Source organism: Neofelis nebulosa, chromosome 15 (genome assembly GCF_028018385.1).
Source record: "Neofelis nebulosa isolate mNeoNeb1 chromosome 15, mNeoNeb1.pri, whole genome shotgun sequence".
Lineage (NCBI taxonomy): Eukaryota > Metazoa > Chordata > Mammalia > Carnivora > Felidae > Neofelis > Neofelis nebulosa.
Genome location: NC_080796.1, coordinates 45,110,737 through 45,133,095, shown reverse-complemented (window position 1 = coordinate 45,133,095; position 22,359 = coordinate 45,110,737). Strand labels below are relative to the sequence as shown.

Here is a 22,359-nt window from a genome sequence, read left to right as displayed (position 1 = left end):
CATTGGAGTTATATCAAATGTATATTAAATTTATAAGGATTGCAAAGAAGCAGTTATAATTGCATAAAGAAAACCATTACTTCAGATAGTTTACTAAATAATAGAATTTCATATCTATTTGACAGCTAGGAGTATAAAACATGTAAATATACAATACAAATATGCAAATATGTAAGTCTGGTAACATATTTCATTTCTGACAAATACAAATTGATGAAGAATAAAATCCTAATTTAATCTTTTCTTCTAGCCAATCAAGTTTCCAATGTTTTATCATTTGCCTCTCACCACCCACGAAATACATCCAATGCTTCCATTGTGAAGAACTATTAAACAAGTTGAGAAGGATGTTCTTTTGCTCAAGCTTGGTGTCTTTGCTAGAGATGTCTTTCCAGCCTCGTCCATCCAAAAAGCCTTTACATATCTTTTAATAATCAGCTGGTGACTCATAAATTTACATCTCAAGCTCAGAACTTGAGCTTAGCTCCTGTTTCAGATATTGTATCGGTCACTAGTCATCTCTACTTGAATTGTTCTGGGTCATCTTCAGTCACCATGAGATACTTTTTTCTATGACCCCATAAGAAGAGTGGATTATTCTTCTTGTACCTCCTTGGTTACTTTGTATAAACTTTTGGGATGCTGTCTGTAATGCTTTATTCAAGGTCTCTGCAAATACTTGGCACACAGATCAGCATCCCTTTTCTTTATTTATGGGATCTTATTATAATCACAATAGCTGCTATTATTATTATTATTATTATTATTATTATGAATAATATTCATAATGCCGGACTTATATGAATATGTTAGGCAGCTAATGCCGAGATGGGAAGCAATTGGTCATAGCAAGCCTATTTGTCATTTCTGTGACTATATATTTTTATATTCATTTTTATAAACATGTTAGTTTCTGATGGCACTTGTAGATAAATTAATAAATCAATAAGTGAATACATTTACAAAGTTATATATATTACTAAACAAATCACACCATTTTCTTAGATAAGGTTTTGGTGGCAAAACAGGGTTACTTTAGGGAACTCAAAGTTGCTTCTGCGCGGAAAAGTTCATATTTGATGACAAGTCAGTCTAACAATTCAGCCCATTTCTTCAGCAGTGAATCAATTAACCAAAGTTTAATGCCAAAAAATTTCTTCCCTGTGAGTCAAGGGAAAAGATGCACAATAACTACCTATGACAAGTATGTAATATTAATTATATAGTTAATTTATTTTTAATACCATGCCTGTTTAATTAGTAACCAAAGGGTGGTGGCTGTCTTGTACAGCTAGAGCTTGTATAATATGTAGGTGTGAAAGCTTACACTGCAATAGGGGTTATAACCTCATATGCAGTTCAAGATTTATGAACCTTACATGATACTTAAAAAGTCCTCTCAAGCTAAATTATAATTATTAAGTAGTTAGAATCTTAATTACATGATATATTTCCTCTTTTATAAAGGAAGATGTTATCTAAGAGAATTTTGACTGCCGGAGGCTAATAGGATCAGGCCCTTCATGGAATTTTGTTTTTCTATGAACTACAAACATATATAAAAAAAATCATGTCCTTCAAAGAGGAAAAAAAAATAATTAATCACTAATCAGTGAATTGCTTTGGTTTTCATATCCAGAGAACAATCTTGGTTCTGTCCTGGAAAGTCCTGAGTTCATTTTATTTATTTGTCTAAATGTTTCGAGATGATAGAGTTGGTAACTCCTCTGTCTCTATTATTTCCTGTTTCCTATGTTATGGAGCCTCTATATCATTCTGTAGAGTCAGGTGGAAGAGAAAAAAGAAGCATTGTTAAACTGTCTTTAAAATAGCAAGAGAAAATAACTTCCACCTTACATGTTTAAAAGAGAAATTGGATAATACACTTCAAACACAACTTTCTGCAGCATTTTCGTAATTATGCTCTTAGAATATATGATGTGTTTTTATTTTTATAATTAACAGGAAATACATGTTATACATTAAATGTGACACAAGAGATATGAATTATGCAGTCAACTCGGTATGTGCTGATGAGCACAAAGCCCAAGGCACGTTCCGTCGAGTTTCTATGAAGATCTATAATGAGTTTCAAGTACATCATTTCCTGATGGAGGATAAGAAAACATCCATCAATGCAAATTTTTGCACATTTTTTCAGCTTTTATGAATACTTTACAACTTCTAAAAAGAGTGAATTTCGAAAGTGCAACTTGAGCAAATTCTATGAGTAATTTTATATTCTACTGTTTAGGCTCAGTGGAAGCTTCGAAGGTATGTCTATATATATATATATATATATATATATATATACGCACACACACACACACACGTATATTTAAACTTATTTTAGAGTGCTATAAAGGAAGGTGGCTAGTATTGCACAGTTTCCTGCTGTACAATTTAATATCTAGTTAATGTCTCAACCTATGATATTAGTTTATGTGGAAAATAAAAAAGTTGGTACCATGCAGCACAAAGCAAATAAATATTTGCAAATGAAACACTGTTTTAAATGCAAAATTGAGCTTTCAGATACATATGCAGAGTGAACATGCATATTTCATGCATTTAATTCTTTTGAAAGAATTGAGATTACGATGAGTACCTTAAGTTCATGTTGGATTGCATTTTTATTTTCTATTAGAATAGTATTTAAACATATATTAATAAATGAAAGAAAATGCTTAGGGAGTTAAATTATGTTGAATGTTAAATAAATACTAAAAATTACAGCACCATGAGGTCCTTGAGATATTTTATAGAGTAACATATAGTTATTGTATAAGAAAGTCCAGTAAGACAACAGCCTCCTAATTGGTTCCCTTAACACGTCTCTCCCCCCACAGTCCATTTTCCACAATAAAGAGTTATCATCCTGAAAAGCTAATCTGATCACATGGCTTCCCTGTTTAAAGACCTCTGTTGGCTCCCTGGTGCCTAGAGGATGAAGGCTAATCTCCCCAGCCTGGCCCCAGCCTGCTCCTCCAAGCCTTATTTCCTGGCAAACTCCTCCACACACCTTAACCTCTGGTCCCTGAACTGTAGAAGCAGAGGCCTGGGAGGGTCAGGCCGGGGCTGAGGGGGCAGGAAAAGAGCTCCATGGATCACCTGACCTGTGCTTCTCCCCTTGAGGTGACTTGCCACCTCTTTTATACCCAAGACGATAAGCAGGTCTGTCATCCACTGCTTTTACATTTACTTTTTTTCGTTTCGCCTCTTCACTCTTCTCTAACAGAGATATTACAAAGCAACAAGCAGTTGAAAATTCTTACTACACAGTGCAAATGTAAAGAGAAAATACACTTTTGCTCTCTTCCCTTGCTATAAATTACCTCCTGGTTATGGAAAGTGACAGTTACAATTCCATATGCTCACAGAGGAAGGACACATCGCCACAAGGAGAATGGCCAGAAAGTCCTGTGACCTGCTGAGTCAGGCTTGTCCAAGGGTTCCCAAGCACGGATCCCTAGTTCTATGTACTGAGTTTGGCATGTATTTACGTCCTCTATAGATGTTTATTAACAAATTGAATTTAATCAGCAGGTACATTTCAGTAGTTAGTAGGTTGAAGAAAATAAAATCATTTTAATGATACTACACATAAATTTACTTTGAATACTCTAAAATATTTCTTTTTCTACCAGTCTGTCAATACCTTTCATGATAAGGAATTGTATTTTTGGTTTAAGTGAGAAAAGGATGCAGATCGAGTGCTTATTGGTAAGAGCTACAAATTATTGAGGCCCCAAATGTATGCGGTGGTTTATCGGCCTTTTCTTTTTCCTGTTTCCACACAACTTTAAAAGTTGGTATTATGACCCTTGTTTTTACACTGAAAGATGAAGTAACATACCCCAAAGCACTCAGATAACAAGCGAGGAGTTGAGTGCATGTTTATCTGATTCACAGGAAATGATCTTCCTACTGTGCCGCACAGACTATTTATATAGACCAGAGACTTTAAAAAAAAATTCCTCTCCAGCTCAGGAAGTCATTGATCTGAGATCCCTTACCAAGAATGTATATTTCTCAATTCCCTGAAGTTTAACATTAGGGACCAGTATTTCAGTTGTGAAGCAGGCAGGGGGAAATAGATGATCTCCTATGTAATCTGAGCCCAACCTTCTTTAGACCTTTATGGATTCATTTGCAGATTCAAAAAGGGAAGTATCCTTAGTATCTTAAAGTATTTTATAATTCTTGTAGTAAGAAGAAGTGTCACAAAAGATATTCAGTATTGAATGATATGCTTGAATAGATACTAGCACAAATCAAATTCCCATTTAAGTTTCATTGTTTATGTAAGGAATATTGTTTCAAAAACTACTAAACCAAAACTATGGTAGAGCATAAAAGAGCTTGTACATCAAGCACTTAGTGGAGAGTTATATTATGCTAACAAGCTGAAGAGCTTGTCAACATCTCCTGGGTTAAGTATGCCTCCTCTTTGATCATCCAAAAAGGTTTCCAACACTGTAGGTGGCCCTAATTAACAGGGAACTCTGATCTTCTTTTACTGCTAGATTTCACAAGTCAGGCAATATACTACATTCTATTAATGCTTACTAATATTGTTCTATTCAAATCCCAATATCTCCCCAGATATACAACTGATTATAAATGTATGTCCTGTTTTAATAGTGTCTTTCAAGAGAAAGTTTGATGCTTCGTATCTAAATATCCTCAGGGTTCCTGTAGTCAATTATATTTTCTCATTATGGACTAAGAATGCCTCACACTCAGAATAAGCTCCATATCTGAATAATCCACATCTGAATTCTACCCTTGCTTGAATTTACATGATCTTTCCAGGGTTGGAGGAGGGGGGAGATGAGACTGTTTGTGTGTGCGTGTGTGTGTGTACACGTATGTTAATGTGATTTGATGTGATGTGATGTGTGTGTGTGTGTGTGTGTGTGTGTGTGTGTGTGGTGGTGGTGGTGGTGGTGGTGGTGGTGGTTTCACCTGCATTTAAATCCTGTTTTAATAGCCACAGGAAAGATGTTGGTTGCTTTAAATATATAAATCTCTTTTAATGGTTCAATCCCATTAAATAGTTATTTTGATGTTCATTTTAGAGATTAAGAGACCCAAACTCGTTCTGTGGAAAGGTGGCAGATTGAATATATTCATCTAATTTTATTTCTTTTGAAATTGCGGTGAAAATACAGTACAGAGATTTAAAAAATATATATATAACCATAATGAGGATGGAGGAAATGGGAAAAAGTAGAATATGTCAGTGCTGGAAAGCAGATGGTTGAGTGATAATTGATTTGACAGACCCGAAAAAGCCAACCCTTGAAATGTGGAAAGCTCAGACCCAATGAGATGTAGAATCTTTGAAATTTCAGACATGCTCAGAACCAGGAAGCTAGCCTGAACAGAATGAGACCATGCTGACACCTTCATTTTGAACTTTTAGGCTTCAGAATTGTGAGCAATAAACTTCTTTTGTTTATAATCCACCCAGTGTCTGACATTTTGTATAGCAGCCCAAACAAAGACACCAGCAATTTTCCCCCATTTTTTTTATTAGAGTCTCTGTAATTTTTTTTTTTTGTTTGTGTATAAAATTTTTTTAAATATTCTGGATATGAGCATTTTAAAAAAGTTATTTGTGTTATAAATGCCTTCCCCAACTTCATGGTGGGTTTTTACACTCCTAACAGAATAGAATTTTTTTAATGAATGTATTTTCTTTAATTGATGTCATTGATCAAATTTCATTTAACACTGGTATTTTTGTGTTCTATTTAAAAGAAATTTTCCCCCAGTTCAAAATCTTGAAAATACTCCACCTTTCATTTTAAACACTTGTTTTGCTCTTGAAATTTGTCTATAATCATTTGAAATTATGTTTTAAAACATATATCCTTAGCTGTTAAGCTAGCTGTCAAGTTTTGATTGTTCTCCATATGAAATTTAATTGATCCAGAACCATTAACTGAAGACACCAGTCTTTCCACACTGTTCTGCAATGCTAATTTTCTAAGTATCCATTTATATATATATGTGTGTGTGTGTGTCGGGGGGTGCGGTTTCTGTTCGATTGGCCTGTTGTCTACCCTTGGACCAGTACCACACTGCCTTCATACTACTGCATGATAAGTCTCACTACCTGGTAGGACAAGTTACCTCCTCTTGTGTTCCATTCCTGCCACCTGGGTAAGCTGAGGGTGCTCATTTCACTGCCTGTCCAGTTATGATCTACTCCTCTTCTGAGAACTGGGAGTAGGCCATGATTAACTGGGAAAGGGAAATAACTGCCTCCCACCCACATTCTTGCTTGATGTACAGTACTAGGCCCATGCTACATCTTTGCAAGAGATCCTAAATGTGATGAAGTCCTTTTTTCCCCAGATCTTGCAGCCTTGCCCAAGATTTCCCCAGGAAGGTTCTTGTAAACTCTCAGGGGAACTAAAGTCAGGGCATGACCTAGAGTCTTTCCGCTTATCCTCTCCTCAGAACCCATAGTTGTATTAATAGTGCTCTTTCCTGGTGTAGCTGGCTTGAGCTTCCTACTCAGTTTTTATAATCATTACCTGGTGAATTTTTTTTTCAACTGTTTGTTTTTCCTGTTCCTTTTCTTCTTACTCTTCCTCCTCCTCCTCCTCGTCCTCCTCCTCCACCTCCACTTCCATCCTCCTCCTCCTCCTCCTCCTCCTCCTCCTCCTCCTCCTCCTCCTCCTCCTCCTTCTTCTGTTATCTGTGTATAGATACTGTTCGTGTTTCATTATTATAATTATGATGATTAATCTTTAAATGAGATGGATTCTTTCTGGACCAGCTCTTTGCAAATTTGTGAACAGTCCAGGGCAGTTTTCTGGGCTATCATTACTCTCCCTGGTTATTATGAAATTTCCTTATGGCACAAGTTCATACCGCTGAATGAGTTCTTTTAAATTTATTTTTCCCTCATTGAAGGAGATCTGCAGTTGCATGGTTGCTCACTATCCGGAGCCCCTCTCCTCATAGTTTACTTCCTGGCAGTTGGTCTTCAGCGGTGACCAAGTGTCTAAACATTCTTTGTTCAGCTCCAGATTTTTGCTTTTCCACTTTGCTGGATGTGATTCTGGGAAGTTCCTTCCACCTAAGTTTGTCATTCAAGAAAAGGGATTGTTGGATTCACTTTTAAGCCTTGATCACTTGCTTTGGTAACTGTGCTCTGTAGGTTTTCTCCCGAACCTGCAGCCACAGATGTCTCTTCCTGATATCTTCCCACATGTCTGTTAGATCTTTGCTGACTTTCCCCATATGTTGTAGTTTGTGGTTACAGCATCTCATTGTCTCACCAGTGATGGCATTTACATTTCAGGTTCACGTTTTTGTTGTTGTTTTAAGGTGATTACTAAGAGAGGGAGCATAAATGTCTTTTTTTCTGCTATCTCAAAGATTGAAGCTGATACTTTATTAGAAGATATACTCTGCTTGTCTTGTCCTCTGCTTCTCACAAATATGTTGTCTCTGCTCTAGTCCAGCAATGTTCAGTACAGCTTCTACGATGATGGAAATGTTCTCTATATGCGCTGTCCACTATAGATAGCTGACAGTCCCATGTGGCTACTGAACACTTGAAATGTGGCCAGTGTGATGGTAGAATGGAATTTTAAATCTTATTTAAATTAATTTATTTAAAATTAATCAGCTAAACTCTAGTTCTTTAGGTTTCCCTAAATGTGTGTGCTTTTAGAAGGCATATATCTATCTTAGGTTAATTTTTTCCTTCTACCTGTCATATCTTTTCCCTATAGCAAAGATCGTAGAACCCACAACTGCTTGAAAGTAAAAGGAAAAATGCTAGGAAGAAAAGAAGTAGGCCAACATCTCAGAAATCTTATCCTCCATTAACTGGCATCTGAATTTCCTGTTTTGATGAAGTCAAAGGCCAAGAATTAGTTGGAGGCATCCGGCAGCTTATCTGGATCCAGATGTGCAGCACCTTTTAGTCTCAGCTATCACCTTTGATACCTAAGGCAAATGCCAATGCAGCATTCTTTAGAATTTCTAATTAGCTATGAAGAAAAAAAAAATTATGGCTGGGCTCCTAGGTCTACAGGGGCACAAAACAAAGAGGAGATAAGATATGGAGGATTAAATGTGTTCTTAGTCCCAGGGAGTGGATGTCCCATAAAACCTCCATGCCTTGGCCACCACTTATATCTCCAGCGTCTTGCAAATTCTCCTTTTGTTCTTTGTGATCTGGACTCCTCTCAGATTCCAAGAATGTGCTGTGTCCCTGCTCACTACAGTACTTGTGCATATCTTGTTCCCTATGTTCAGAAACCCTGCTATCCCTTTGCCATCTTTCACTTTTAACCTCTACTCATTCTTCAAATCAAGAATATTTTCCTCAAGGAAGCCTTCTTTGACTCCTTAATCTAGGTCACTTGCACCTTGATCAGTAAAGTGATTTAGATATCTTACCCAGAGAGGTCACAGTATTTTAGAATTAGAACCACAGTTGGGAATACATTAGCTCCCACTCTCCATCCCTAAGATGCATAGATGTATAGTGTTTATCTTTTTAAGGTTCTTGAATGAATGGTCTGTTTTCAGAGTGGTCATCCAGAAGCATAGGATGAAACTTCCTATTTGCATCCTGTGCTGTGAACTATTGCCTTGATGCAAAGAAATTATATAGGTCCTCCTCTCAGGTATCAATAAGACATTGAGCCCACCCTCTAGGTGATTTGCAACTGGACCTCCAGGCTTTTTAGTTGTAACTTAAAAAATGGATAACTATTTTCATTCATAGAACTCACAGGGTTTTAAACATAGACATTTTCTACAAATGTAAGGTGGAATCATAACAAATCATGGTAAAATTTTATTGAAGGGGGAAATGTAGTGCTTTTACCTAATGAATAAAATTACTTTCCAGTTTGCTGACCTACAAAGTACGTTCATTGCTCTCTACCAATTTAGTGCTTTGCAATTAATGGAGGTAGGGCTGGATAGTGGATGAACTGAAAGAAAGAGAATGAAAAAAAGGAAAAATAAGAGAGAAAGATTGGTTTAGTATAGAGTGAAGGAAATCCCTAAGACTAATTTTCTCAATACAAGAGAGCTTGTAAAAGCAATTTCCCCCTTTCAGAAACTACACTGATTATGCTGAGTCAGACAAATGCTAGGTTAATATCTAAGCTGTTTTGTTCTGTTGTCTGGGAGGCTCATAGAATTATTTATTGACAAAGGGGACTTACTGACCAAATAACATGACTTCTTTGAGTTTTCCAATATATCTGGAGTGAGTTGTTCATTAGCAAGGACTAGTGTGAAAGGCCACTAATTGTTACTTCCTAATTGGAGTTAACTCAGGCTAGATTAGGGGAAAGGAGGATAATGAGAAGTCAGCTGGGATATTAGGCTATTTCTAAATGATGTGAGTCAAATTAGCTTTATGTTTTCCTTATAATAAGACTCAATTTAATTTTAAATTTATAAATGCACTAAAATTTCCTACACTTTGGTTGTACAATGATTTATATTAACTTACCAGGAACAGATCCACAAAAAGATCCAAATGTCAATAACGTTATCAACCCATAAATGTGGAATTCTCAACTCCTTCACGTAGGTGGTGACCCAGAGGAAAGTAACACTGGAAGGGGTACCTATTTACAGATGGGAACGTGGTCTGAGAGTCCTTAGAGATGACCAATATAAATCAGTCATGTAATTGTTCCAAAGTAGCCTGAAAATAAAATGAAATTCAGATGAAGTCATTATGCAGGCCTAACAGCCTTCTGAGAGTCAAGGCCTGAGGCTAAGAAAATAAAAATGGACCTTATTTGTATTTAACCAACAAATGAATTAATTAGCTCCTTAAAAAGCTTTAAAAATGTCATATTTAAGTAGTCTTGCTCAGTTAGATTGGAGAGGCTACTTTTGTGAGTCAATCACCATCAATATCCAGTGAAAGCGGTGGTTCGGTATAGTACGCATAGAATTTTTTTCTATTTCTTTCTCTTCACCTGCCTGAGCACTTGCTGTCCTATGTTCTTCAGTGAAGGATACATAATCATATGGCTAGGTGTGGCTTTTCTTTTTTGGGTGATCAGTGGCCCCTTATTTGATGGCTTTGGCAGAGGAGTGATGGAAAAACCTAACATTGGTGATCTCAAAGAGCTGGGCAAAAAAGCTCACAAACTCACAGGAGGGATCTCCGAGAGTCTCTTGGTCTGACTCAGAAATATGAACTTGGTCATTTATTGTCGCAGATGCAATGTCATTAACATGTGTCAATAAGATAGCATACCCACAAGATAGGATTTCTTTGTTTTAATTGTGAATTTTGCTACAAGAGCAGAGAATGATACTCCTAAGTAATGTACCTTGAACTAAAGATTTGTTCTTTGTTGAACTGAAATTTACATTAAGTCTAACATATGTAATGAAATTTATAAACACTTTGGTGTCACCTTATAAATAAGCATAGATTGAAAGCTTTGTGCATCTCACCTTTGAATCTGAGGGTCTGTGTGGCTGTGTTCAGATACCCTTACCTTCGGTATCTCAGGCGCAGAGAAGATAACCTTTTTGCCTGAGAATACAGTGCTAGTAAAGATTCACACCTCTTCTCTTGGGTTTGGAAATACATGTTTGTAATTACAATATAAGATTTTTGCCCTTTGGATGGGACATTGAATGAGAATTCCTATAATTCTTTTAAAATCTAATAATAAAATTGCAATAATTTTATATGAATTTTTATTGTGTAAGTTTCTCTTCAGAAACCACAAAATTCTCCCAGTAACCTGTTTTGTTTCATCCTCACTTCTGACATTGCTACCACCCAGGAATACTCAAATGTATTTTATTTTGGTAAAATATTTATATTATTCACAATGGTGGTTACTTTGACCTCAACCACTTTTTTTTTTTTTACAACTTGAAATGTGAACTCTTTTTTCTTTCAGCATTAAAAATCCATCTTACAAATCTCCTCTTCAGAGTCTCTACCCCAAGTGAGTGTTTTGAGCAGATCTCATGCTCCCCTTTTCTTCTCTCCCACCTTAATCTATAGATTTTTCAGGATGTTGGAGCATTTAAAGTAGAGGAAAAGTGGTGTGGTGAGGTGTGAAGTAGAGAAGTTACCACATAAAGACTCAAAGCAAGGGAAGAAGAAAGATGCCAGGCAGGGATGGAACCAGAGGAGGGGAGAGCTAACACGAAGCAGGGGAGCTGGAGAATGTGGGGCCTGACAATGGGAGAGGAGTGAGGAGTTCAGGTTTGTTCCAGGAAAGGATTTAGGGAGACTCACTTTGTGGTCCAGCTTATTTGGTTCTCTAGAAGAAGCAAAGTGCACATATTTTGGTTTTTTTTTTTGGAGTCAGGAAAGAATGCCTTACTTCTCAGCAGCAGTACTTTCTCCCGCCATTCCCCTCCTCATCCCCATCCTAGATCCTTTTAAAAGAAACCAAAGATTTTCATTTCACAAAGGTAAAAGTCCCAAACTCACTGGGAAGAGTTAACATGGACGGGAAGGTAAATGTAGGCATCAGATCCTTTCTGGTTTTGATAGAGGCTAGGATCTCTGGGAACCAAATAGTACAGGTCTCCTGAAGTGAGGGGACTGGAGCAGAAAGGGTAAGACTGGTTATCAAAGACAAAACCCTGATTTTATGATTTGCTTGTGGGTGTGGTGGGGAGAGGCTCAAGTATTTCTTTCGTACCACCACTGATTTATTTTCCTCTAGAAACATGCGAAAAAGAAAAAAGGGAAAAGAAAAAAGAAAAGGAAAGAAAACCTTTTCTGGTCAAATGGTGCACAAACATTCTAGCTATTTGATTGCTGGTTTATAGAATGTAGCTGACAGAATGGCATGAGATTTAGAGTCTGTGTTAACCTGAAACCAAGCATAGATGATCATCCTGGTTTTTGGTGCAGGTTTCTAGACAGAAACGGCAGGCCTAACAGTGCTGGTACCTAAGGCAGGCAAGAGACAAAGAAGCTACTTCTAACTTTTTGTTAGAACTTGCCTTGTTTGGTTTCTGCTGAAGAATGACATTTTGAGTTTCCTCAGGAAATGTCATACTACTGTGGGTTTTGTTTTGTTTTGTTTTGCAAATGCTTAGGATGTGCAAACATGAGACAGCAGCGGGTCCTTCTGGTTCCTGATTGTAACACATCCTGGGCAACCAGGCAAAGCATTGTGGCTACTGTGGCATCATGGTCACATCCTTCTTTAAATAGCTTCCGTTCCTGTTTCACGGGATTGGAAACGAACTCAATTTGAATACTTCAGGCACAGCAAGTGGGAAGTGGTAAATTAAGAAAAATAAATCATGATGATAATGAATTTATTCAGCTGTGAGCCTGGCTCTGGAGAGAGTTGTGGGTTATGGAGTGCCTAATACCTGAGACTGTGATTGAATTAAAATGTTTAACTTTTTATTTTGAAATAATTCTAGACTTACAAGAATGTGGCAAAAATGGTGTGAAGAATTCCTGTATGCCCTTTACCTATCTTCTCAAAATTATATAATTCACATTGATTAATTCAATTTAGTCCTCTTCAGATCTTATTTGGATTTGCTGATTGTCTCTGGTCCAGTATCTAGTCCAGGATTGTACCTCACATATAGTTGCTGAATAATGACTTTTAAAGATTGTTGTACCACCTACACTTTAAAAAAAAATAGGAACCTTTACTATAATGATGTCATAATTTCAAGACTAGTTGAGTAAAAATGTCCAAGCCTGTTGATTGTGAATTTGAATAACTGCTCTGATGTACTCATTCTAGGTACAATAGCAAGAAAAAAAGTCAGAATTTCCCCAACCACATTTACTTCTCACCCATTTTAAATGGGAAGTGTTGTTAATAGTCTTAGAAGCATTTTGCAAGGCCAGCACTTCCCATGGTCATTGGGGTCAGAAGCCAAATTAGAATTGTCTCCTATTTTTAATCCAATTGACATGAGTTCCAATATTATTACCTGATTTCTATCTTTAGCCAAAGTTAGCCAAAATTTATGCAAAAAGCTTTTTAATCATTTTTGCTTTGACATACCAACTGTTGAATTCTTACCCTAAAGCAATATACTTGCGATTTTTTGATGCCAACTTTGTCAATATCACTGAATAGTTAATATTTTGAAAAGTAGATGAATGGTTCCAGCCTCAAAGAGCTTAACTCATAGAAAGAGTACATATTTTTCTAAAAATATAAAAAGGTGTGCATGTTAGATTTATATATATTTTTATATAAATCATATATGTACATGATTTATCATAAGGAATTGGCTCCCAAGGCTGTGGAGTCCTAAGATGTGCAGCCAGCAAGCTGGAGACCCAGGAGAGATGATGTATAGCTCTAGTCTGGGTCTGAACACTTGAGGACAAGGAGAGCAGAAGATATAAGTTCCAATCCAAAAACTGGCAAGCTTGAGACCTAAGAAGAGCCTATGTTTCAGAAGGCCCGAAAACCATCATGTCCCAGCTTAAGTAGTCAGGGAGGAAGAGTTTCTTCTTTCCCAGTCTTTTGTTCTATTCAGGTGTTCAATAGATTGGTTGAGGCCCATTCATGTTAGGGAGAGCAATCTGCTTCACTCAGTCTACTGATCTAATCCAGTCTACTAATCTTATCCAGAAACACATCTTTACAGAGAGAATAATGTTTGACCAGATGTTGGGCATCCTGTGACCCACTCAAGTTGACACATAAAATTAGCTATCGCAGTGTAGAATTAGTATAGGAATATGGAACAGGGAGGCCATTGTGGGTTGGAATAGTGAACTTGACCTGAGTCTTAAGGTGTGGGCAGTATCAGACAGTGGAAGTGCTTGGAGATAGGAGAAGAGTTTGAGTAAATAGAAGATGTTTAAAAAACAACAGACAAACACAAAAAACATCAGGAAAACAGAAATAAGGCAGCAAGTATCATCTGTTATACAGTGAAATTTCAGAATGATTAACTGAAACATGATGTGAGTTAATGTTAGGGTACCCTGCTAAGCTCTACCCTGAGAAATGAACTAAAAAGACTGAAGATTTTGAAGGTCAGTCTGGTAGGAGTATTAGTATGAATTTGAGTGGACTGAGGAATAGAAACTGGTTAGGAGGCAGCTATAAAAACAATTCAAGCAAGGGGCATCTGGTGGTTCAGTCGGTTAAGTGTCCGACTTCAATTCAGGTAATGATCCCACGGTTTGTGAGTTTGAGCCCTGCATTGGGCTCTGTCCTGACAGTTCAGAGCCTGGAGCTTGCTTTGGATTTTGTGTCTCTCTCTCTCTGCCCCTCTGCTGCTCATGATCTGTCTGTCTGTCTCTCTCTTAAAAGTAAATAAACATTTAAAAAAATAATTCAGGTGAGGGATGATAATATCTTAGAAGGGAAGATGGTGACTAAGGAAAAAAAAAGAAATCTAAGAAAAATTAGCAGCAAATGGAATAAAGAAGAAAAGGGGAAAAAAGGAGCCCCAAATCCTAATTCCCACTATTTACTTATTGTTTACTGTGTACTAGAGGCAGGTGCTAAGACTTTAACCTCAATTACATTGCAATCACCTTTGTCAAGTGTCCCTAGTCTCTACAGAGTAAAACCTAAACTCTTAGTTGCATGGCACACAGCCCTTTGTGTGTAGACTTTGTTTAACTGGTTAAACTCATCTCTGTCCAGTAAGTCAGTAGGTTTCAACCTTTGGATTTATTTGTAGTTACATGCACTGGGTAACTTCTCTCAAGATTCTGTTTCTTTGCTATTATGGAAACTTCTGGTTTATTCCCTTGAAAAGTTACTTACCTTTCCAAATTGAGTGTAAATGCTACCTTCTGTGGAATGCCTTTACTTCATCTTCTGGCTGGCTGACATGTTTTGGGGCCCTTACCTGACTCACTGGATCGCTGGATACTTGGAAGAGGGAGGTTGTGCTTTTTATATTGTATTCTCAGATTCTAACAATGTCAAGGAAAGTAGAGTTTGTTTAGGTTAACTTTTTCCCTGCCTCATGCTTGCTTGTACAAACAGTGCAGAAGGACAGCAGCCCTCAGACTCACACCAGTCCTTCCCTCCTCACAATGGCAGACATAGCACTCTACACGGGAGGCATCATGGGTGCCTTTGGGAGCTGGAGCTGCAACCTCAGCCTGAGTCTTGTTTTGAGCCTTGGCCTTGGCCTTTGGATGGCAGAACCTGAGACCCTCAGCAGTGTGGAGATGAGCACATATCCTTAGCTTGGGCTGGGCAATATAGGCAAGTTGATGGAGCTTGTGGCTGATGCCTTTGGGGATCTTGGGCTTGCCTTCCTAGGACTTCAGGAGGGCCTTGATAGCCTGGGCATGTGTACTTATGGTCTTGGCTTTGCTGGCCTGTATTTTCTTCAGGTCCTTCTTGTGTTTCTAGACAAAGTGGAAGTTTCTCAGGAACTCAGGGTCCACAACCTTAAAAGACCCGTATCTTTGTGATTGGGTTTTCTTGACACCATTTCTGTGCCATTTTTGGGACTGGTTGTGAGTGATGTGGTTCTTGGATTTGGCCATATTTGCATTGAAGCTCATGGCTCCTGAAGGGACTGGGATCAGAAGAGAAAAAGTAAATAAATATTGTTGATGAATGAATGAATGATTGAATGAATGATGAGAATATGGTTCAGTATTACACCACTAATGTAAATGATTAGTTAAATGACTTAGCACATTGATTGCTTACCCTCTTTCTCCCATTTGTTTTTTCCAGTGTCTAGAAATCATCTTCCCTTTTGCTATCACTCTTCTCTTGTTAATACATGCTATCCAGAATGACTGTATGACCGACTAAAAATAGCTCCCCTGTTGCCGCTTCACTGTCAACCTGGACAAATTCTTCTCTCCTGCTTCCATCTTTTAGTGGGCATTGAAGATTGAGAATTTCTTACCATTTGAAGACTTTTTGCTAGGGAAGAGCTTATTTTAAAATCTCTTAATAATGCATTATAAGGAGATGGCGATTTTGCAGAAATCAGAACAGATTTTCTCTATCCTTTGCATAATAGTTGTCATTTATTGAACTCCTGCATGTCAGGTGATTTCATTTTTATTTATTTCACAGATATTTATTGAGCACATACAGATGCCAAATACTGCTTTGAGTGCTAAGTTTTTTTTTAGTGCAGTAAAAAATGGACAAAAATGTACACATATCACATATTTTGTAATATGGGTTGGTTTGAGTCATGTAATTGGAATCATGTAATCCTTACAACTGCTCTTCAAGACAGGTTTTATTTTCCCTGTTTTATAAAGAAGATAAAGAAACATTAAGAAGAGAGCTTAAGTCACTCATTCATGATCTCATGGTTAGTGACTTTCAAACTGAGATTTGGGTCTAGGACTATCTTCCTCCATAGCTAATCCATGTGTCTCCTTAGTATGACATTGTGGAGAATCTCAGAACTTATGGTCAGAAGACATGGGGGGAAAATCCCAGCTTAGTAACTCAACTCAGTATGGCTTTGGATGTATTTCGCAGACATCTCTGAACCTCAGTTTCCTCAGCTAGGTAGTAATAAGACTCTGACTTGAAGTGTTACTGTGAAGAGGAAATAAAATATCCTAAATGGAAACCCATAGCCCGGTTCCTGGCACAAAATAGACATCCAGCAAATGTTAGTTTCATCTGAATTACAAATAAAAAGAATATTGTAGTTATTTCCAGTGTCTGTGTGATGAATCAAATTTCTCAGGTAATCTCTCTCCTCATATTTTATTTTCTGAATAACACCTGGATTTATAAGTTGAATTAATGAAGGAACTCAGTGGGAGGGCAGGGAGATGGTGAAAATATTTGCAGAGATTGATTCAGCTTCCTAGGCAATGAAGCAGTGGTCTTCTAAATGATCTATGTTCTTAAAGTGGCCCTTGGATGGTCCCGAGGCTGCTGGGTGCTAAGTAACCCTCCACCCTGCTCCTTCCTCCACAGAGCTGTCACACCTTCTGGTCCTCTCTTGCTGATTGTCTTCTCTGCCACAGCATCTGCAGTTGAGAACACCCACCACTGATAATTATATAGTGCCTTTGCTGCTGCTACTGCCATGGCCACTATCACTGCAGATCCCTGAAACATTGATGAAAATGCGAAAACATTGTTCTGGGAGTCAGGGTAGTGATGTGACTAATGGGAAAGTCACTCAGTGCTTCTAGATTCCTGTTTCCTGAAAAATAAGATTAGAGGAGATGATTTCTCAGATTTCTTCCAGTTCTCTAATTCTATGATTGTTTTCTTTCCATATCTTATTCTTGCTTCTTCTGCATTTTGTTCGTTCTCCTACCTGCTTTAAGTTCTGCTGAAAAAAGTGCTTTGCTGAGAATGGCTGTGGGTAACAGCTCATCTTTCTTCCCCCAGAGCAAGTGGACCAATCTGTGTGTCAAAGAAACACCCTCCCTCGCTGGCCAGGCCCTCCAGAATCACATCATTGTTTTTTAACGTGCCATCTATTGCTAGGTGTGTGGGGTTTGATTAGCCACAAAGAGGTTCTTTTTTGGGTGTTGAATAATTTTCTCAAGTTTTTTTGAGGCTTAAGGGTTCTATAAGATTACTGTCTAGAAGGATATGGCTTCACTATAATGACAATAATAGACAAAATACCTTTCAAAGTGTTTTTCATGTATTTCATTCTACTTTACAAAATGAAAAGTTACTTGTAGGAAAAAAAGGATAACATGATACATTCATTCTCTACAGAACTGCAAAGGCATTTATCTCAAGCTTCCACAGAAAAATTTTAAAACTGTTAGTGGGATCCTCTTACTCCCTGAAGTTGTTAACTCAGCCCACAAACTGTACTCAACTGAATTTTTAAAATGCCTATAAAAGTTTTTTAAAAATTGACCATATAAGACATTTAAAGTGTGATCTTATTTATGATGTATTATCTATTTTTTCGTCACATATTAGCAGAATTTCATTTTTTTAGATTAGCATGTTAAATGCACACAAACAGAAATAGGTAATAAAGGCCAGAGTGTCTGTCTTCTGTGGTAAGCATATCAAAGTTGACAAAAGGATCTCGACTGTCAAGGATCATTTAAAACCAATGAATTAAAAATCAGGAGGTCAGGGAGAGCCGTGCAGAGATGATAAGGCTCTCTGTATTTGTCTTCACAAGGGAAGTATTAAACCAGAGTGATTTTCTTCTTCATTCTCTACTCCCCCCCTCCACCAGGGAGAAATGTGAAACTCAATTTTACCCTTGGTTGAGAAGGTGCTAATTTGTCTGACAAGTTGTTGGAATCTGAGGATGCTCAAGGTATCCTTGATGTCTCAAACCTTCATGCTGAGTGAAGCATGCCTCTAATGTGTCAATGTTTAGGAGGTATTCTATATCTCATTAGGTTAGAACAATATAAACCACATGCATGCAAATGGGGCAGGAACTTGTCCCCTGTCACAGGGAAAACCTTCAACTTTTTATAATCAAGGCATTTTTTGAATCACCCTCATTCAAGTAAATATTTAATCAGAAATTAAGTATTCTTTTATATCCTAGAGGATTTAAATGAACTTTCTCTCCATTTGCTGCCTGTTTCTTGAGAGGCGTGATCTTCAAATCTTTCCCTTTATTGATTACAGTATCAGTTAGTATTTATCAAGAAGGCTCCTAAGAGAGATGGCAATGTAAATATGAAAACTTTAATTCCTTTTCTTTTTAATTGTGTATTCATTGATTTTTTTTCATACACTTTCTAAAGCCAAGAATTAGCTATGTGAGTGACCTTTGCATGTTAACTAAATCCTGGTTGGTAAACTGATTCATTATTAAGAGAAAAGTCCTGTTGGTGAAAGAGACTTTTCTTAGCACATAATTCACCCAACGTTGCATGGCTGATGATAATAGCTAACACTCATATAACTCTTATTATGGGCTAGGCACTTTTCTAAGTGTTTTTACTCATATTAACTCAAGGAATCCTCATAATAACCTGTGAGGTGGGTATTATTATTTTAGCTTTACAGAAGTTGAAAAGCAATGGCAAAAATTGCCTAGCTATAACATAATGGAGTCAAATTCAAACTCACACTGTCTGGCTTCAGGGTCCAGCTCCTAACTCCTATGCGATACTGCTTTTTCTCATATGTAGAACTCCATTCAGGAGTGATAAAGTATGCTGGATAAGACTGCCATTTTGCAGTGAAGGGAAAATGCCACTGGAATCAATAAAACCTTCCACAGGATCTGCTTATAGCTGTTTTTCATTATTTGTTTGTTTGTTTATTTATGAGAGGGAGCATGCACATGCGAATGGGAGAGGGATAGAGGGAGAGGGAGAGAGAGAATATTAAGCAGCCTCTATGCCCAGCATGGAGCCTGGTCTTACAACCCACAACCGTGAGATCATGACCTGAGCTGAAATTAAGAGTCAGGCACTTAACCAGCTGTACCACCAGGCACCCGTGTAGCTGTTTTTTTTTAAAGGATAATATTTTGAAATAATTTTTAATATTTGCAATAACATTTAACATTTACTTGTTACTTTTTAACCAGCAGTGTATATTATATAAAGATTGAGCTCCTGAACCACTCCTAGCGTAAGAGCTATTACTTATTGAGTCTCTACTATGTGTGAGACATTTTACATTCATCTTACCTTCAAAATAATTTATGTGGGTATTATTTTTTATATTTTGCATAGAAGAATATGAGATTTAGGGAGGTTAAGTAATATGCCCAAGGCTCCATGTTATACAAAGTGCTGGCTGTTTCTCAGTATTCACTGTTTACTACTTCGTCAGTAATAAACCTTCCTGACTATTAGCTATTATAAGAATACCTGAGGGGCATCTGGGTGGCTCAGTCGGTTAAGCATCCAACTTTGGCTCAGGTCATGATCTTGCGGTTCGTGAGTTTGAGCCCTACTGCTGATAGCTCAGAGCCTGGATCCTGCTTTGGATTCTGAGTCTCCCTCTCTCTTTGCTCCTCCACTACTAATGCTCTGTCTGTCTGTTTCTCTCTCTCTAAAAAACAAATAAACATCAAAAAAAGAATGCCTGGAATGAAGACTACTTTTAAGTATTCCTTGCAGCTAGGTGTTACCATGAGATTAAGTTCTGGCCAATAAGATGTAGGCAAATATGTGTGACTTCTGAAAAGTGTCCTTAAAAGTGAGTGTGTATCTTTACCCTACACTCCTGCCCCCTCTTCTTCTTTCTGATGGCAGGAACATAGATATGATGGATGGTGCTCCAACAGCCATTTTAGGCTGTGAGGAGCAATCATTGCTAAGAACTGAAAAAATCTTGACAGCGTCGATTCTACCTAGGACCACTAGTACATCAGTGTTTCTCAGACTCTCATGTGCATTCAGATCACCTAGAGGTGTTATTAAAATGTAGATTCCGATGCAATAGGTCTGGGGTGGGGTCTCAGAATTTGCATTTTATTTTTTTTAAATTAAGTTTTCATTTTAATTCTGGTATAGTTAGCATACAGTTTTATATTAGTTTGGGTGTACAACATAATGATTCAGCAATTCCGTACATCACTCAGTGCTCATCATGACATGTGTACTCCTTAATCACCATCACCTGTTTAACCCGTCCCCCCCCCCCCCCCCGCCCCCACCTACCCTGTGGTAACCATCAGTTTGTTCTCTATAGTTAAGAGTTTGTTTCTTGGTGTGGTGCCCTCTTTATCTGTCTCTTTTTCCTTTGCTTGTTTGTTTTGTATCTTAAATTTCACATATGAGTGAAGTCATATGGTATTTATCTTTCTCTGACTTATTTCACTTAGCATTATAGTCTCTAACTCCATCCATGTTGTTGCAAATGGCAAGATTTCATTATTTTTTATGGCTGAATAATATTCCATTGTATATATTTAAAAATAAAAATAAATATATATACATGTATATAAATATATACATACATGTCACATCTTCTTTATCCATTCATCTATGGATGGACACTTGGGCTGCTTCCAAATAATGCTGTTATAAATAATGGTTGTAAATAATGATGCTATAAACACAGGGATACATATGTTCCTTTGAATTCAGAATTTGCACTTCTAATAAGATCCTAGGTGATGCTAATGGTGCTTGCTGGTCCATGGGCCACACTTTGATTAGTAAGGTAGTAAGAGATAGCATCAGAATTAGTACCTAGGGTTTTCAGATACCAAAGCCCATGCTCTTTTCTTTATGTCTGGCAGCCTCCTTTAACATTTTTGCTTTTGTAGTTCCTCCTTATGGCCAAACTATCATGACCATAGTATAAACATATTAATGCCTTAATGACCTGTCTCCTTGGCAACTTCAGGATAAAATGTAGGTTCTCCATGTAGAACATAATTACTTGATTCAGGTGAGGTTGGCATGGAGTGAAAACTAAAAGGAAGGTGGCAGGGTTCATGTACTAATTTCAGTTTATTCAGTGATTCAGTTGAGCATGTAGTTTATTGACTTACGGTTGATTTTGAAGAGGACTAAATGTCATATTGAGTTGACAGGAACAGTAAGATCATAGAAGAAATCAGAGGTGCTTACCCTTGATTGCAAATTAGACTCTGCAGGAGAATATCTTAGAACTTCTGTTGCCCAGGCTGGAGCCCAGGCCAGACAGAACAGGGTCTCTGGGGTGGATACCAGGCATTAGTCTTTTCAGATCTCTCCAGGTAATTTCACTGTGTAGCTACATTTACAAACCACCGACCTAAATGGAAGTTTTCATGAAAAACTCTATACCTATTTCAAAAAGCCTCAGCCATTAAAATAAATATCACATGGTGTTTCTTGGAGTTTCTTTTGTCTGAATCAAGAGTTATAACATAAGGGGTACCTGGGTGGCTCAGTTGGTTGAGCGTCTGATTTCAGCTCAGGTCACGATCTCATGGTTTGTGAGTTTGAGCTCCACTTCGGGGGGCTGTGCTGACAGCTCAGAGCCTGGAATCTCACAGCTCAGAGCCTGTATCTCCCTCTCTCTCTGCCCCTCCCCCACTCATTCTCTCTCTCTCTCTCTCTCTCTCTCTCTCTCTTTCTCTCAAAAATAAATAAAAATTTAAAAAAAGAGTTACAACATAATTACTTGAATATCTTAGTGCCTGAAGTGTATATTTACTATGAAAGCATAAGAAATCCATTGTTAAGGTAGTCACTAAGTTCAGGAGATCTTCTATAATGATCTAAAAGATTCAGTATAAACCAGGAGCATCTCCTCAAACTTCAATAGTTATTCAAACCACTATTCCTGAAAAATTTGCAGTCCTTATATATGTGCAGAGCACATTTTTATGTACAGGTACTCAGTATTTTTCTTTTGCCCCTCCGGGTGCCTCCATAACCCTTCTTTGCCCTGTGACTTATACAGACTACTTCTGTGGTGCCCATGCCCTCTGTCTTCTGGTTGGCTTAGGCCAGTGGGAAATCCCACCCACCCA

General features: G+C 37.6%; 3 long non-coding RNA genes across 5 annotated transcripts in view; 1 reads left to right on the top strand and 2 right to left on the bottom strand.

Annotated features, from left to right (window-relative positions):
- The window catches only part of LOC131496187 (uncharacterized), a 172,674-nt gene extending 170,402 nt beyond the window's left edge, over nucleotides 1-2,272 (top strand). For all 3 annotated transcript variants that reach the window (XR_009254370.1, XR_009254368.1, XR_009254371.1), the window contains one exon: nucleotides 1,966-2,272. This is a non-coding gene — a long non-coding RNA (uncharacterized LOC131496187). The remainder of the gene's footprint in view (nucleotides 1-1,965) is intronic.
- Nucleotides 1,971-14,880, bottom strand: LOC131496188 (uncharacterized). The gene is made up of 3 exons (XR_009254372.1): nucleotides 14,754-14,880; nucleotides 9,503-9,700; nucleotides 1,971-2,107 (listed from the first exon to the last, which is right to left on the bottom strand). It is a non-coding gene; the product is annotated as an uncharacterized LOC131496188 (long non-coding RNA).
- Nucleotides 14,881-17,049: 2,169 nt separating this feature from the next.
- LOC131496189 (uncharacterized) lies at nucleotides 17,050-21,560 on the bottom strand. The gene is made up of 3 exons (XR_009254373.1): nucleotides 21,470-21,560; nucleotides 20,851-20,911; nucleotides 17,050-17,139 (listed from the first exon to the last, which is right to left on the bottom strand). It is a non-coding gene; the product is annotated as an uncharacterized LOC131496189 (long non-coding RNA).
- Between the last annotated feature and the right edge of the window lie 799 nt (nucleotides 21,561-22,359).